Raw genomic sequence first — 14,970 nt, 5'->3', positions numbered from 1 at the left:
GGCAAATTAGTTCAGAAATGTTTTCCATCCATTGTGGGAGATCAGGATACAACAAAAGATAAACAGCCGATTTTGTAATTTACAATGAGGCAGATTCATAGATTCACAGAATATCCTCAGTTGGAAGGGTCCCTCAAGAACCACTGAGTCCAATTCGGCTCCACATAGGACTGCACAAAATTCAAACCCTGTTTCTGAAAGTGGTTTCCAAACGTTCTCTGAGCACCAGCTGCTCGAGGCTGTGCCAGTTGCCCCAGCCAGCCTTTACCATGCCCACTGCCCTCTGGGGCAGAACTTTTTCTTCACACCCACCCAACCTTCCCCTGACACATCTTCATGCTATTCCCTTGGATCATTTCACTGTCACCAGAGTGCATAGTATTGCCCCTCTTCTCACTGTGAGGAGCTGCAGGCCACCATGAGGCTTCCCCTTAGTTCCATCTTCTCTAGGTTGAACAAAGAGACATCAGTCAGTCCTCATGTTCTTTGACTTTCAGACCCTTCTCTACCTTCATAGCCCTCCCCTGGATGCTCTCTAACAGTTTTATGTCTTATACTGAGGAGCCCATACCTACATACAGCACTCAAGGCCAGGCTGCAGCAGAGCAGGACAATCCCTGACTAGCAAGGCTGTGACTTCCCTTAGAGAAGCTCTCTCTAAAATTGGGCATACTGTTTCTTGGCACTGACTCCTGGTGCGGGATGATCCAAACGCTAGAGCAACCCAGGGCCACAGCATGAACATAATCTGCACTAAGTGTAGATCTAAGAGAAGCCCTCACTAACATATAGCACTTTCACCATACATCCAAAAACTTGTTGTTATTGCAGTCATTTTGAGATAACAGCATCTTATACAGAGAAAACTCAGCAGTCGTTCCAGTTAATACACACTGATGCAGAGATGAAGGTAATTCCTCCTCTACAGTCTCCCTTGAGAATTTAAAACACAGGGCAGAGTGCTGCTAACTGTCCTTTAATCCATAATACTCAGCATTAGATGTGCCATGCACAAAGCACAAATGAGTACCGCACTCCCATGGTATGAAGTCTGCAAGCACAAGGAAGAGGCTTGAACACTGTCAGACAGTGGCTTTTGCCTCTGGAGCTCTTCATGTTTTGTCGGTTCTGTACATACTATAAAGCATAACCTCTCTGAGGTTAACCTGGTTACACTCCAGAAATAATACTATATCTGTGGGCTGTCTTGCAGAGAGGCTGCAGTGTGGCTGAAGTACAGCACAAGGTCAGAGATCTGCTTTTCCTTGTATTTGGCTTCAGCTCAGGCCAGAACTGAATATCAGAAAAGAGAAGCAAGTCTGTTATAGAGATTCATTGTCCCTTTCTTTTGAATCCTGGGAATTAATTTTAGGATCTCTAGATGAGAAGTAAGGCCAGCAGTAAAGATAACTGACAGTTTGAGATGCATTTTATCTCCTATGTCTCCTGCAAAGATTATAGCTAATGTTAGTAATACAATAGAATAAAATGTAGGTCCATCTCCCATCATTAGGAAGCCTATTTTCTCATATTCCTTTTGAAGGCTATACTGTGCCTTTGACTCATTATCAGTGACTGAAAAAAGGATGTTACACAGTTGGTCAGTCACTCTAGAAGGGCAGAGTGTTTGTAATCGTGGGCAAGTAAAATAAGCAAATCTGCAAAATGGGGTTATGCACTGGAAAGCTGTGACAGTCAGCTACAAATATTGTCTCAGAGCTGAGCACTGCACATCACCCCACATTGTGTAACACCAATCAGACAAAACTTTGTGTCCACTATCATATATCCTTCCTCTTTAAAGGGATTATTAAGCTGTTCTGCCATCCTGAATTGCTCTGTTATCAATGCTGAAGGTAACTTCCATGAATAATAGCATTGACATGTTAGAATCTGTATACTCAGCCTCCACAATGCAGCTAACTAAAGCCTTTAGATGCTTAAATAAAGGCTAATAAGATTTGGAGTTCTGCAAAAATAATTAAATATATAAATAGAATAAAGGAAACCAAACAAAACAAAGATCTGTACCCCAAAACATTAGATGCATTAGATTAGTCCCAGAGCAGCATTCAGTTCCTTTCATACAAACCTCACCTGAACTAATGTAAGCACTGTTCTCATTCCTATGTGAGATGTCAATTCTGTGTACAGAAATATATTGCACTGACATTCAAAGACAGGACTATTATTTACCAGAGCTTACAGGAAGGATTAGTATTGGAGTTTCCATGTAATTATAAAATAAAATCAAATAGGATGCCTAGCGAGACTGTGGAGTCTACATCTCTGGAGATATTAATGACCCATCCTAACACCAACCTGTGCAATCTAGTCTGGGGAGCCAGCTTTGCTGGGGGGTTGGACTCAATAGTCTTTAGAGGTCCCTTCCAGTGCCTACATTTCTGTGATTCTATGATTGTAGTGTATAAATGAAAATGCATTAGGTGGTAAAATGAGAGGGTCAGACTTTTAAGTACAGACACCTGCACATTCTGCTGAAGAATAAATATTGTTAGTTTATGCAAAATGAATAGATTAATAAGTACATATTGTTTTCAACCGTATTCAGAAATGTAGTTTTTTGAAGGATTATGCAAATTACAGGCATCAGGTCTCTGGGCTTAAGAACACACCTTTTTTTTCTCTTCTGTCTAGACATTTTACTTCATTAATCCCCAGCAACATGTTGAAGGACATCACTATTACTGCTCATTCTCCTGCCAGTCTCTCTTTGAGGAGAATATATGAAGACTCTAAACCACTGAGATGAAAACACTAGAGCTCAGGTGGAAACATGAAACGGAGGAGGAAAGAATTATGGAAAATTAAATATAATTCCAAAAGTAGAATGTTAAATAATGTTAATATAAAACTGGAGCTGTAGGAAAACAAGATCCATTTCTTGTATTTGATGTATTCTAATGAAGAGTACTATGGTATAAAAGAACAATTTATCAGCATATCCTAAGAAGAATTTTGTGAATGCATGCTGGAAGTACAATAAGGACCAGTAAATTAATATAAAGGATATTTTTTGCCTATTAATAAAATCTATTCTGGAGTAGTGCAGTGAGTAATCTGATGACTATTAAAATAAACAAACAAACAAATAAATAAATTTTAAAAAATCCTTAACCTTGAGCAAATAATAGATTTGATACAATATTACACTAATCTGGTGACATATTGAATGCCCCAAAGTAAATCTCTAGCTGGTTTAAATGGTTCAGTACTAAATAACACCAGTGGAAGATTTGGTAGAATCCAAGCAGCTGAAAACAGCTCTAGTTTCTATAAATATTCAGCAAATATGCTAAATAAACTGGTAGAAAATGTTTAACATGCAATAACTTTATTTTCATTTGTTTTTAATATCAACTTGAATGTTCATTAGGGAACCTAAGAAAATGTGTTAATAAGATATTCACATTTTCAGCCAATAACACAACCATTAGCACATGTCACTGATACAAATCTATTTGTTAAGCTATGCTATAGTTCTGAAAGAGCATGTAACTATATGTCTTCTTGTTAATGACCAGCTTGTCTGTGATAACAAAGGAAGGAGGGTACAGACCACATCATCATACTGTTATTTTGGAGCTTCTCATTTTATTCTGAAAATTAGAATATCCCAGCCTTATAGATATTTAGCCTTTTTTTTATTTTTTCTTTAGTCCAGCCAATACATTCTGAAAGTAGCTGATACTCCAAATTTAATATAAACTGCCATACTTCATTTTCTGTGCCAATAGACTCACAGACGGCCTAACCTCAATTTAGGCTGCAAGCTCCTAAAACAGTACTAAAGACAGCCAAATCCCTAGCTGTGAATGCCCATTACTGAAGTGAAATCGCTAGATTTCAAATGAGTCTTTATCTTACACAACTTCAAGAAGGTGTACAAGAAGATATACTTCTGAAATTCCCTAACTTTCAATTCCCAATCATAAACATTTAAACTAATATTTGAAATAATAATAATATCTTCTGGGGTAGAATACAAAATATATCTTTGAAATGAAAGACCTTCTCATTCTTTGACAGGATTCATATGAATCTGAAATAAAAATACGTAAATATACTATTGATTATACATCTATAATTATACATCCATGATTAATGGATACATTAATCACCATCTGTATCAGGACCCCGAGACCTCCACTTAGACTTAATTGCCCTGACCAAACTCAACTGGAGCTTTTGTCTACTCTCTGTGCACAGGGTCCTAATCTTTTTCTGATCTATACTCAAGGTGTACCTAACTTGCCTTACTTACCTTCCCTAAGTACTGTGAACAGCACAAAGGTGGAGAAAAAAAGGAAAGAGGAGGAAAGAGAAAAAGGGAAAGGAGAAAGGAAAAAAAGGAAAAAAGAAAATGAAGAAAGGGAAAAGGGAAAATAAGTAATGGAGTGGGGAAAAAAAAAGGAAAGAAAAATAAGAAAAATATAGAAAAACATTCATTTTGTCTGTGTGATTTTCTGTAATATATGCTGGAAAGCTATAATTCTCGTATCCAGATATTTTTATATTATCATACTGGGTTAGACACAGGACACATGACTTCTTGAGTACTAATTATATTAGTATAATTATAAATTATAAACTGCAAAGACTTTCCAGTCCTCCAAAGCCTGATTTAATAACCTGTGAATGGAACAAATTTGCCCTACTAAGGGGTTAGGAAGTGAACGTTAATTATCATCTCCCCAATTTGAACAAAAAGATAATGTGGAGACTTAAAATTCAGTTATTTGGGTGCTAAATGATTTCAAGTCCCTAAGAGCCGTTACTTGTTGAGTCTGGGAACACATAACTTGACTTTTCACACCAAAACTGCATCAATGAGTTGCTGAGCTTATCCAGCAAGATCAGCTTTCTGGGTAAAAGTCCTTTCTAGATTCTCTTATGCACCTCACTGCATTGACAGTCTTGTGGGAGGACAGATAATACAAGGGTGTAGTGTTTGTATATGTGCTTCATCTAGGAATTTTATGACAAATGGAAGAGATGCTTCCCCTGCTACATGCCCTCCACTGAAGCAGTCTGTTTAGTGTATCAACTCAATATGGAACAGTGAGCAATATTTACTGCATTTTTGCTCTGCTTGAGCATTTTTTGCTCTTACAATGTGTTAACGACAATTTGTGAATTAGTACTACTGCTTCACTTGGAATTCCATCGAAATTCAACCCAGACTTATTCATGTGTCCCAGTCCACAATGGCTTGTGGCTTTCTTTCAGGCTCTATCTAGTCTTTTGATGAAATGTGGATGTAATATCTGTTTAAAACACTGAATTGATTAAAAGGAACATTCTGTTATTTTTAACTTTAGCTGTTTGTGTGCCATTCTGCTGCTAGAAAACAGCTTTATGTCTTTGTTTTTAATAAACAGTTGCTTAAGCTTACTATTCCAATAATGTTCACACTCATTAAACAGTGATATTTGATGCATAAATTGAGGATGTTGCTATATCTTTCTTGTTATTCATTAATATTATTACTATTTTAACTTTGAAAAAAAAAAAAATTAAGTTCTACAGATTTGTACGCTTCTATCATTCAGGGTGTTTGAAGAACAAAACAACAGTATCTCCAATAAAGATGAAAAATAAAAAGAGAAAGAAAGAAAGAAAGAAAGAAAGAAAGAAAGAAAGAAAGAAAGAAAGAAAGAAAGAAAGAAAGAAAGAAAGAAAGAANAGAAAGAAAGAAAGAAAGAAAGAAAGAAAGAAAGAAAGAAAGAAAGAAAGAAAGAAAGAAAGAAAGAAAGAAAGAAAGAAAGAAAGAAAGAAGGAAAGAAAGAAAGAAGTTAGTTCTTTCTAAGACACTTCCCTGCATTCAACCACTTTAGGATACTGCTGTAGGCAAAGTGCACAGGGAGCCTTAAATTCTCAAGAGAGCTTGCAGGGAGAAACAAGATAATTTAACAAGATTTGAACCATCCTGGTGCTTACAGGGAGGAAGGAAAGGATAAAAATCCTTTTAAGCAACTTGTTCTTGCTGGTTTTCTGCTTCAGTAATGTATACGCTTGGTGGTTAGAAGCATCCTTAACATCTGTAATACAGAAGGAGAAGCATCAATATGCTTTTATTTGCTTTGTTTTGATGTGTTTGTTGTTGGTTGGTTTTGCTGTCGTTTGTTTGTTTTAACTCCACACAAATATCATTAAATGGATGAAAAATTTATCCACACATCTTTCAGCCTTTTCATTAATTCATAGTATCTCCAGGGATTAACAGAGTGTGGCTGTATTTCTGAACACCACACATACAAATATTTTCTCAAGTGTCCTTTTCCTTCACTGACTTTATTTATAAAGAATAAACAGAGCCAGTCAGTGATACCCATTATCAATTAATATCCTCTGTGTCTTTTTGCAAGCCAACCATCCAGTTGGGACAAATGAACCTCATGACCTTACATTCAATCACAGTTTAGAACATTCAGACCCATTCCACCCCCTGCCCTCTTCCTTTCCAATGTACAAAGCACTTCTCAAAGCAAACATGTCAGAGAATATTTTTTTTTTTTTTTTTTTTTTTTTCTCAGGGACAAATGCCATCTCAGAGGTTCAGAAGGGCTGGAAACAGCAATCAGCATTTGGCTTTCATGAACCCCTGGAGAGCCATTTCTGTCACACATGAAATGTACAATCTCTGGGCTGGTCTTAGAGCAGTCTTTGTCGAGGCAACAAATATTGCATCAATGTAGGGCAACCAGCATGGGTATTCTCCCTGGAAGTTTGATTTTAATCCTCTATTGGTAAAAATCAGTGTTATTTTTCTGTCTTCAGTGCAGCTATTCCTGCTGACAGCTGCTGAGCTTCTGGACAGCAGTTTCTAGTTGCTTGATTTTTATGGCAATTTCTGAATCAGAGAGGTGCACATCGTATGGTTCCAGACTGCAGTAAATCTTCAAGTAAATCTAAATAGTTTATGGAAAAACAAGGATTTTGCAGTGATTGTTGCTATCCTGCAGATATACATAGTAACACAATGCAGTTATCTCCCTAGGTAGCCATTTGATATAGTTACAAAGTAATACACCTAGAAATATCTTTTCTCTGTCATATTTATAGCAATTATGTCAAATAGTGAATTTAAATAATTTCGGTTGATTACAGCTGGTTTGTGAAAACACACAGTTTGACGTATTCACAAGTTTCAATTACTATATGTGGAATGTAATTATGTGAAGTACAAAGCTTGAGAGGAAGCTGTATTTGCTAAATATACCTTGTCTGAAATGCACTGAACCCTACTTTCTTTTTTTTTTTTTTCTTATTTTTCTTTCCCCAAAGTTTCAAAATGTCATATACACAGTTTATAATTAATTATATAGAAGTTCCCTCTTTCAAAATCTGAATAGATTGGGTGGAAAGAGAAAATAAAAATCATTGCAAAATCAGCAACTTGTCTGATACATGAAAATATAAGTGGAATACTACTTTAATTATGTTTTATATTTTTCTGGCCATTGTTGAAGATTCCTGTCTTTCCACTTACTGTTTTTGCTCAGTGAAATCTTTTGAGTACAGTACCTTTTTTTTCTTTTTTTTTTTAATTTTATTTTTCAGTGTAAGTATTTTTAAATAGAAATTTGACAACAGTAAATTATCAGCTGATGTGGGTTTTTTTTTTTTTTTGTTGTTGTTGTTGTTGTTTTTCAGGGGGTATTTTCTTAAAGTACTATAGCATTTTTAGAGCTTAACAGTTCGTAAAGAATGGCGGACCCAGAGACCATCTGATCATCAGGTCCTACCACCAATGATTGTAGGAAAATGCTTCCCATGCGGAACTGCCAATTAAAATTTGTATTTCTTTTAAAATATATTAAATCTAGTTCTCTTGAAAACAGCTGTGTATTGCATTAATGTCTCAACAAAATATGAAACAAACTAACAAGCAAGCAAAAAACAGCAACAAGAACAACACAAGAACAACAGATTGACATTAGAATCCATCTTACTTATGTTGCTGTGCTAACCCCAAATAACCCTAAAATCCTTTTGATAATATGTACTCAAATTCTTGTCTTGGGAAACTTCTAATCTCTCTGAAGCCTTTATTTTCCTTGATGGTGAAGCTGCATCCACATCAAGAATGTAATGCATATCTGCTTATTTTATTTTTTTGACAAAAATTGCAGAAAAAATAAAGTATTTATTTAAATAAATGCAGATCCTTTCTACTTCATTTATCAAAACAGTTCCAATTATAATCATTAAAATTTCAAATTTCCTTTTTCTGAGCTGAAAAATATGTTTTGTCAGATTTGACAGTGATTTGACTTGAATTTTTGTTTCAAAGGACCTAGAAATATCTTCTTAATAATCAAAGTGGTCTTTCATGCCACAGTGGGACAGTTTATTTCTGGCTTGCTTGAAATAAGCAGAATAAGTAAAGAAAAAACTTCAAAAAACAAAAATTGTACCCTCTTTTCTCAGTTCTAATTCTGCTGTTATACAGTGTCTTACCTTCCTGTAGACCTTCATGACTAAAAATTCTCTTTGTTAGCTGTTATGCACTCCTTAAAGTTATTATAAGTGACATTTCATTTTCTTACTTGATCAATGTACCCAGTATAATTCTAAAAGCCTTGTGTTCTGCTTGCATGATTATTATGTTTTGGAAAAGATCTTCATAATTAAATATCAAAAACAAATGAAATAAATAATTATACCTGTTAGCTGCAAGAGCCTTTGAATAAGATGGAAAATATGCCTAGCAGTTGTTTCAAATATTGTCCATTTTGTTACATAACATCTCTGATTATTGTCATCACTTTTAATCTATTTGTATGAATTTCTAAGAAGAACTTAATATAAATGATAATGTATTTCCTTGCATGAAGATGCGAGTAAGGCTTGCATATGAATCTGAATTCATTACCTTGTCTGGATATTTTGAAATTACACATCTGTAGAGCAATCTGGTCCTAAGAAATAGTCATAGTACTCCATCCTGCAGATAATGATCTAGATACATGACATTCAAATTAACCTTCTCAAGTATTTTTCCTTCATTTAAATTGCTGAACAATTAGTCAAAATGAATATGAAAAATGTGGGGCTTTTTTTGTTGGTTTTTTTTTTTTTTTTGTCTGGGTTTTCAAAAAAAAAGTTGATGAAGAAATTTATATAATTGATATTGAAAGCATTGGCGGCATCTTGCCACAGATATATGAATTTACACTGACCACAAATAGATGTTTGTCTCAAACATGCCATGCATTGTTGGTAATGATATTAGTCAAAGAAAAAAGGTACAAAAATAGACATGGAGATATATAAATAAAGGAGTGATACAGGAAAAACAATGGAAGTTCTCTGCTATAGGGACTTTTGTAGAAAGACTAACAACAAAATAAAAGGTCAGAAAAGGAGTTTGTAGAGTGTGTAGTTTTAGGAGTTTGTAGGGTATCATTACCTAGGCAGAGATCAGTGATGCTGGTAATTTTCTGCAACTACTGAAGACTTCTTGAAGACTGCTGGACCTAAAGCTATATTCTGTCTGGTTTTTCCCTCCAAATACTATTAGATATGCGTTACAGATCCTTTATCCTACTCTCCAAGGCATCACAAACACCAAGTATGTTTAGAAAATAAAATTATTTATTTGCCTTGGGAAAATCTTGGCTTCCTGACTGAGTGGAAAATAGCTGCAGCTCACCACACTGTCGACCACTGTCAATAATCACAGCAGCAAGACTCTTTGGGCAGTAAGTCTCAGATAAAAAAGTATTTTTATCTCAGGACTTCCAGTAGGGATCTAACTATGAGTTACTTCAATCAAAACACATCCATTATAGACCTACATACTATATATATGTGTGAATAACAACTCAGATCTGGTTAAGATTACTCTACTATACATTCCTTTGTTAGAAAATAACTAGTCTTTTTCAGAGCTCTGTCACATAATAGTGATTCATCTGCATGTATGCTTAAACAATAAATTCTTACATATATGAAGTGTGTTGTTGTTAAGTCTCCCTGTTCCTTCACACAAGCTCTTTCTCATGTTTTATGGACGAAGACCTTAAATCAAATAACTTGCCCTTCTCTCTTGTCTTGAGTTCATTACTAATAGATAAATAGTCTGACCCCCCTGTAATGTATGCACTTCATTTCATCTTTTATTTTAAAAGATTTAATAAATTAACAGCAGCATCAAATATTATGCCAACGGCATCTCTTAATTAATAAAAATATTTATTATAATTAATCATAGAGGCATAAATCTTTTAATGTCTTGAACATATGGATCAGTGAAACAAAAAAGTAATAGAGGCATTGAGAAATATATTAAACGTTTAATAAGATGTAAAACTTTTCATATATATGTAATGAATTTATATTTAACTTCTGAGAAGAAAAAGTTCTAGTGCCATAAGGGGAACTGAGATGTACAAATGAAAGATGATAAATCGTCTTGTCTGAGTCACTTCGTTCCATGAATTAGAAAAAAGCTTTCAAGTGACTTATGTTCAGCAAAGGAAGTGTTTATAAATATTTCTGATTTAATTGAAATGAAAATAAGGCTATGTATTGAAATAGTTAATAACATACATTGAGTTTAATGGATAATTAGCACTATGAATCTGCACCATGAACTTTATAGCAGGCCCATGAATCACTCCGTTAAGCTTAAATTCATTTCAACTAATTTAATACAACTCAGGTGTACAAGCTTGGAATCCAGTTATAAACTGTACAGAGAGTTGTCATTTCTATTCTTTTGATAACAGTGCCATGACATTTCTAAGCAACCCTAATGTGAATCTCCTACAGATTCACAGAAAACTGTGTTAAATATGATATACTGAGTGAGCTTGCTAGTTTCTTTGCTCCTACAAGACAGTTCAAAGGGAGACATTGTTAAATTAATGCAAAATAATACAATGACAACTACAGGCTATCAAAGAAAAAAAAATAGAAGCACTTGAAAGCAGTACTTTAAGTAATAATATTTATTGTGATATAACACTAAGTCATAGATAAAAAAGAGAACAACTGAAGTGACTAATAGAAGGGAAATTTGCAACTACTTTTTCAAAGTATGGCTAGTCCACTTTAATAACCAGGTTTTCTGCTAAATCTACTTGTGGAACACTCTTGTTAATGTTGCCTCAAACTTTCACTGTGCTGTATGTTTAAAGATTAAGGTAGCAGGTTAGCTAGCCTCTGAAACGTCAGTATATGGTCTTGTCTTGATGTCGTCCTGTCTTAAGAATTAGGCTTAAAAAACAAGGAATAAGTTAGTATTTAAACTCTGCTTCTTGCACAGATTAAATATAAGTGGGAATATAGGCAGGTCTGGCCCCACTTAAGGATAAGCAACCTTCCCAATTTGTATGAGTTAGAGCAACCTCTCAGTCATGAACTTTTAATCCAGCCATGATACAGATGCTCTATCCAACATAGGTGGGGAGTACTTTTTGGTTAGAGATTGATGACATTCAAGAAAATTTGTATCCTTGTTTTAAACAAACAAGTAAACAAATAAATAAATGTTGTAGGTTTGTTTTTTCTCCTCCACAGAGAGGAATGTTTAGTCACTGAAATGATGATCCAAGATTCTACACAGATTTTTCCTCTGGTTCCCATATGAGCTCAGTGTCTTATTAGAAACTTCATAGTCAGTGTCTTATTAGAAACCTTTGAGAAATAACACAGCTTTTCAATCTGCCTACAATGTCAAAAAATGCCAGAAGGATTTAATACAAGTACACGTGCCTCGTGCCTTTTTTTTTTTTCTTTTTTTTTTTAATACAATGTTAACAGTTTGATGAGAATATCAATTAAACATGACTGTGTAGTTAAGATTTCCATCTCCAAATGCAGCTGCAGCAAGTAACTGGACTACTAATCAAAGCAGTGTTATAATTTAGCACTGATGAGGGAAGCAGTAGCCGTCAGAAGGGAATGACAGAAAGGAGGCAGCTGCTTTCATATCATTTTAGTGTCCATTTCTTTAATGAGCCTGAGGAGACAATTCCCTGCTGACTACTCATTAATTAATGGGATTTATGAGAGGAGAGCAGCTATCAGCATGCAAACAAGCACAGAACAGGTGATGACAGATTTCTGTTTGCAGGCAATGAACATATTGAGGAAAGGAAGCTTTTCACTAAAGTAAATTATCTGAAAGCGATATTTAACAAAAAGCTAAGCACTCAGTTCATGAGTTGGGCAGCACTGAAGTGTGGCTTACAGCTTAACTGAGATTTGTTATTAAACTTGACTTCTGAAATATCTGCAGTCAGATCATAAGGAAAGTTAAATGCAACCTGGAGGATTCCACAGATGTATCTTTCCCATTCTTTGTGAATATCCTGACTTGATGTTTAGTCCCAGCCTGCCTGCATTAAAAACAGTCAGATAGATAGATTCTGCAACAAAACATTCCTCTCTGGCCCTCCTAAGTTATTTCAGTGGTCTGCCCTCTTCTTGGGAAGTCTGAGATGTCTTGATTGAGTTTTGCAAGACAAGCGCACTCTTTCTCGACCAATGAGACCTCAGGGTACAGGGCAGATTGTGCCAAAGCCAACCTGCACAGATTAATAAAGAGAAGACAATACCACAGCACAGGGCATCAGTCATCCTTTTGTGAGGCTGGAGACCCTTTGCATTCGTATGGCATTGTGGGGTGGCTGTGATTGCACAGCTGGTTTTAGTCTCATGGTGTCTGTTCACAAAGGGGTTCTTTGAGCTTCTGTGCATGACTTGAATGCATGTAATATTAAACACCCTTGGGCCAGATTTCAATTCTTTTCTTTTGTTCCAATCAGAAAGCATAAAGCAACTGGTTTTAGACATAGTAGTACAGAAGAAAACTCTTGATAATTCTCATTCTGTCCCTTTCTTATGGGAGGCATTTTGTGTAGGACGTGTGAGCAACATAGTGGAGATCAGTTCTGCAAGTGCAAGCTCCTTATAGACTTAATGTTAGCAACATATGTCAGAGCAGCCATGAGTCTACTGTGAACAGAATGGGCTGAGGTGGCAAACACTGGACATGTGAGATAAACAGCCATAAAATCTCCAGACAATATCCCATCAAGTTTTGGGGGCTTATGTTAGAAAGGGCATAATGACAATCACACAATCACACTTGTACAATATGTCACTCTTAGAAGTCTGTTCCACAAAATCTTGGAGCTAAGATTTCATTCTTAGCACTGTATTCCCCATACAAACTGCTCTGCATATGTTTTCAAGACTGCTATAGCACATGCTTTTTCTGCTAGAGTTTTTAAATGTCAAGGATATTACACATTTCTCTCAGTGCCTCTTCCATCGGGTATGTGAGGGAGAAACAAACACAAGCAGGGAGCAGATCATTTTTATCCAAAGAAAAAGGCAGTGAAAATATGAGATATATCTGACATAGATTGTGAAGAAGAAAAATAAGAAAGAAAAAAAAGAAAGAAAGAAAAAAGAGAAAAACTAAATGAAAAATAAAAAATATGGAATATAGAAAACAGCCCTCCCTTTATATGATATAAAATGTGTATTATTTGAGAGTAAAGAAGTTGGAGAGGTTTCAGTAACACCTTTGAGGCTTGGCTAACCAGGGATAAAAGAAGGATAATAAATAAATACAAGTCCTGTAAAGACATGTGACATTGGGTTTAAATCTGTCAACTAAATATTCTTAATTTTGGTGCACCACTCACATCTCTCACTTTTTTTTTTAAAAGCAAGTTTAGTTTCATGAGTCTCATGCAATGTAAATTTGTAGATCCTAAGAAGAAGGTAAAACCTTTTAAGAAAATTAACAAAAGAAAAATGTGAAGTTAAAAATATGTATTTTAAAACACTTTAAGCCAGTTTTTAGATCTGTGTCTGATTTATTTTGAATTTAAGAAGGAATTTGCTTGACACTTCTTTCTGATTTCCTGAGAATGTCAGTGCCAGTTTTCTGTGGTCTGAAGTTGTACAGTGTCTTCTGTCTCAGTAGAATGCACTCATTGGCTCTATTCTGTTTCAAAACTCTGGGATAATTTCATTACAAACATGAAAATAAATTATAATAGTGCCTCCCTTGCTACATCTGCGCAGAACTGTGTGGTAGGGAAAGAAAGTGTGCCTTACTTCTCTGTTAAATATTATTTCACAGTATTCTCCTTATAAAACTTAGCTTACTTAAACCAGCCATTTCATCAGTGGAAATAAACTGTAATACCCCTTGAGATTGAACCTCTTGCTGCTAATTGCAAACATACATTCAGATTGGAACTTTGCTCTCTGTACTTCAATGAACAATGTTGAAAAATTCAACAATTTATTTATTTTCATGGTTAGTAATATGTCATCTTTAATCAAGCCACCATTGAATACGTATATCACACTAAGGAATTAATATAACTTGCAAATTAGCTGACGTGAGTGTTACAGCAATGGTATCTCTAAGAAAAAAAACACAAGTAATTAAATCCAGGTGGATTGCCCAGAACAGAACACATCAGACCTGGTGTCTGTCTATCAAATTCTTAGAAAGACTTCTCCATATTCAAATGGCAAAACTAGTACTTCATCAGAGTGATGATTTCCATAGGAAGTAGAAAAGAAACAAATTCATGCATAGTTCAAAGGACTCTGACAGTCAAGAGTATAACAAAAAATATATCAAGGTTATTAGAAAAAAAGGAAGACAGATTGTTTTTAAGGGGAGGAAGGGAAAAAAAAAAAGAAAAAGAAAAAAAGAAAAGAAATAATAACACTTCACTTTCAATTTTTACACTTAAAATAACCAGATGAGTATCTCTTTTGTATGTATATGGCCTGACAGTGCTGGACACCTTTTGTCCTGGTCAAGGCAATGGGGATGAATAAACTTGTCCTTCCCTCTACTACACTTAGTGAATGTGTAGAGTGCAAATAGCCCTAAGCCTTCTTCAGGAACCATGATGCACCTAATGGTTACTACAACTTCCAAAACCAGGTCAACAATTTACA

General features: G+C 35.2%; 1 protein-coding gene across 11 annotated transcripts in view; it reads right to left on the bottom strand.

Moving 5' to 3' along the window:
- Window positions 1-14,970, bottom strand: part of TENM4 (teneurin transmembrane protein 4) — a 1,512,248-nt gene that overhangs the window by 1,028,673 nt on the left and 468,605 nt on the right. The window lies entirely within an intron of this gene.

Source organism: Coturnix japonica, chromosome 1 (assembly GCF_001577835.2).
Source record: "Coturnix japonica isolate 7356 chromosome 1, Coturnix japonica 2.1, whole genome shotgun sequence".
NCBI lineage: Eukaryota > Metazoa > Chordata > Aves > Galliformes > Phasianidae > Coturnix > Coturnix japonica.
This window is presented reverse-complemented; position numbering and strand designations above follow the sequence as displayed.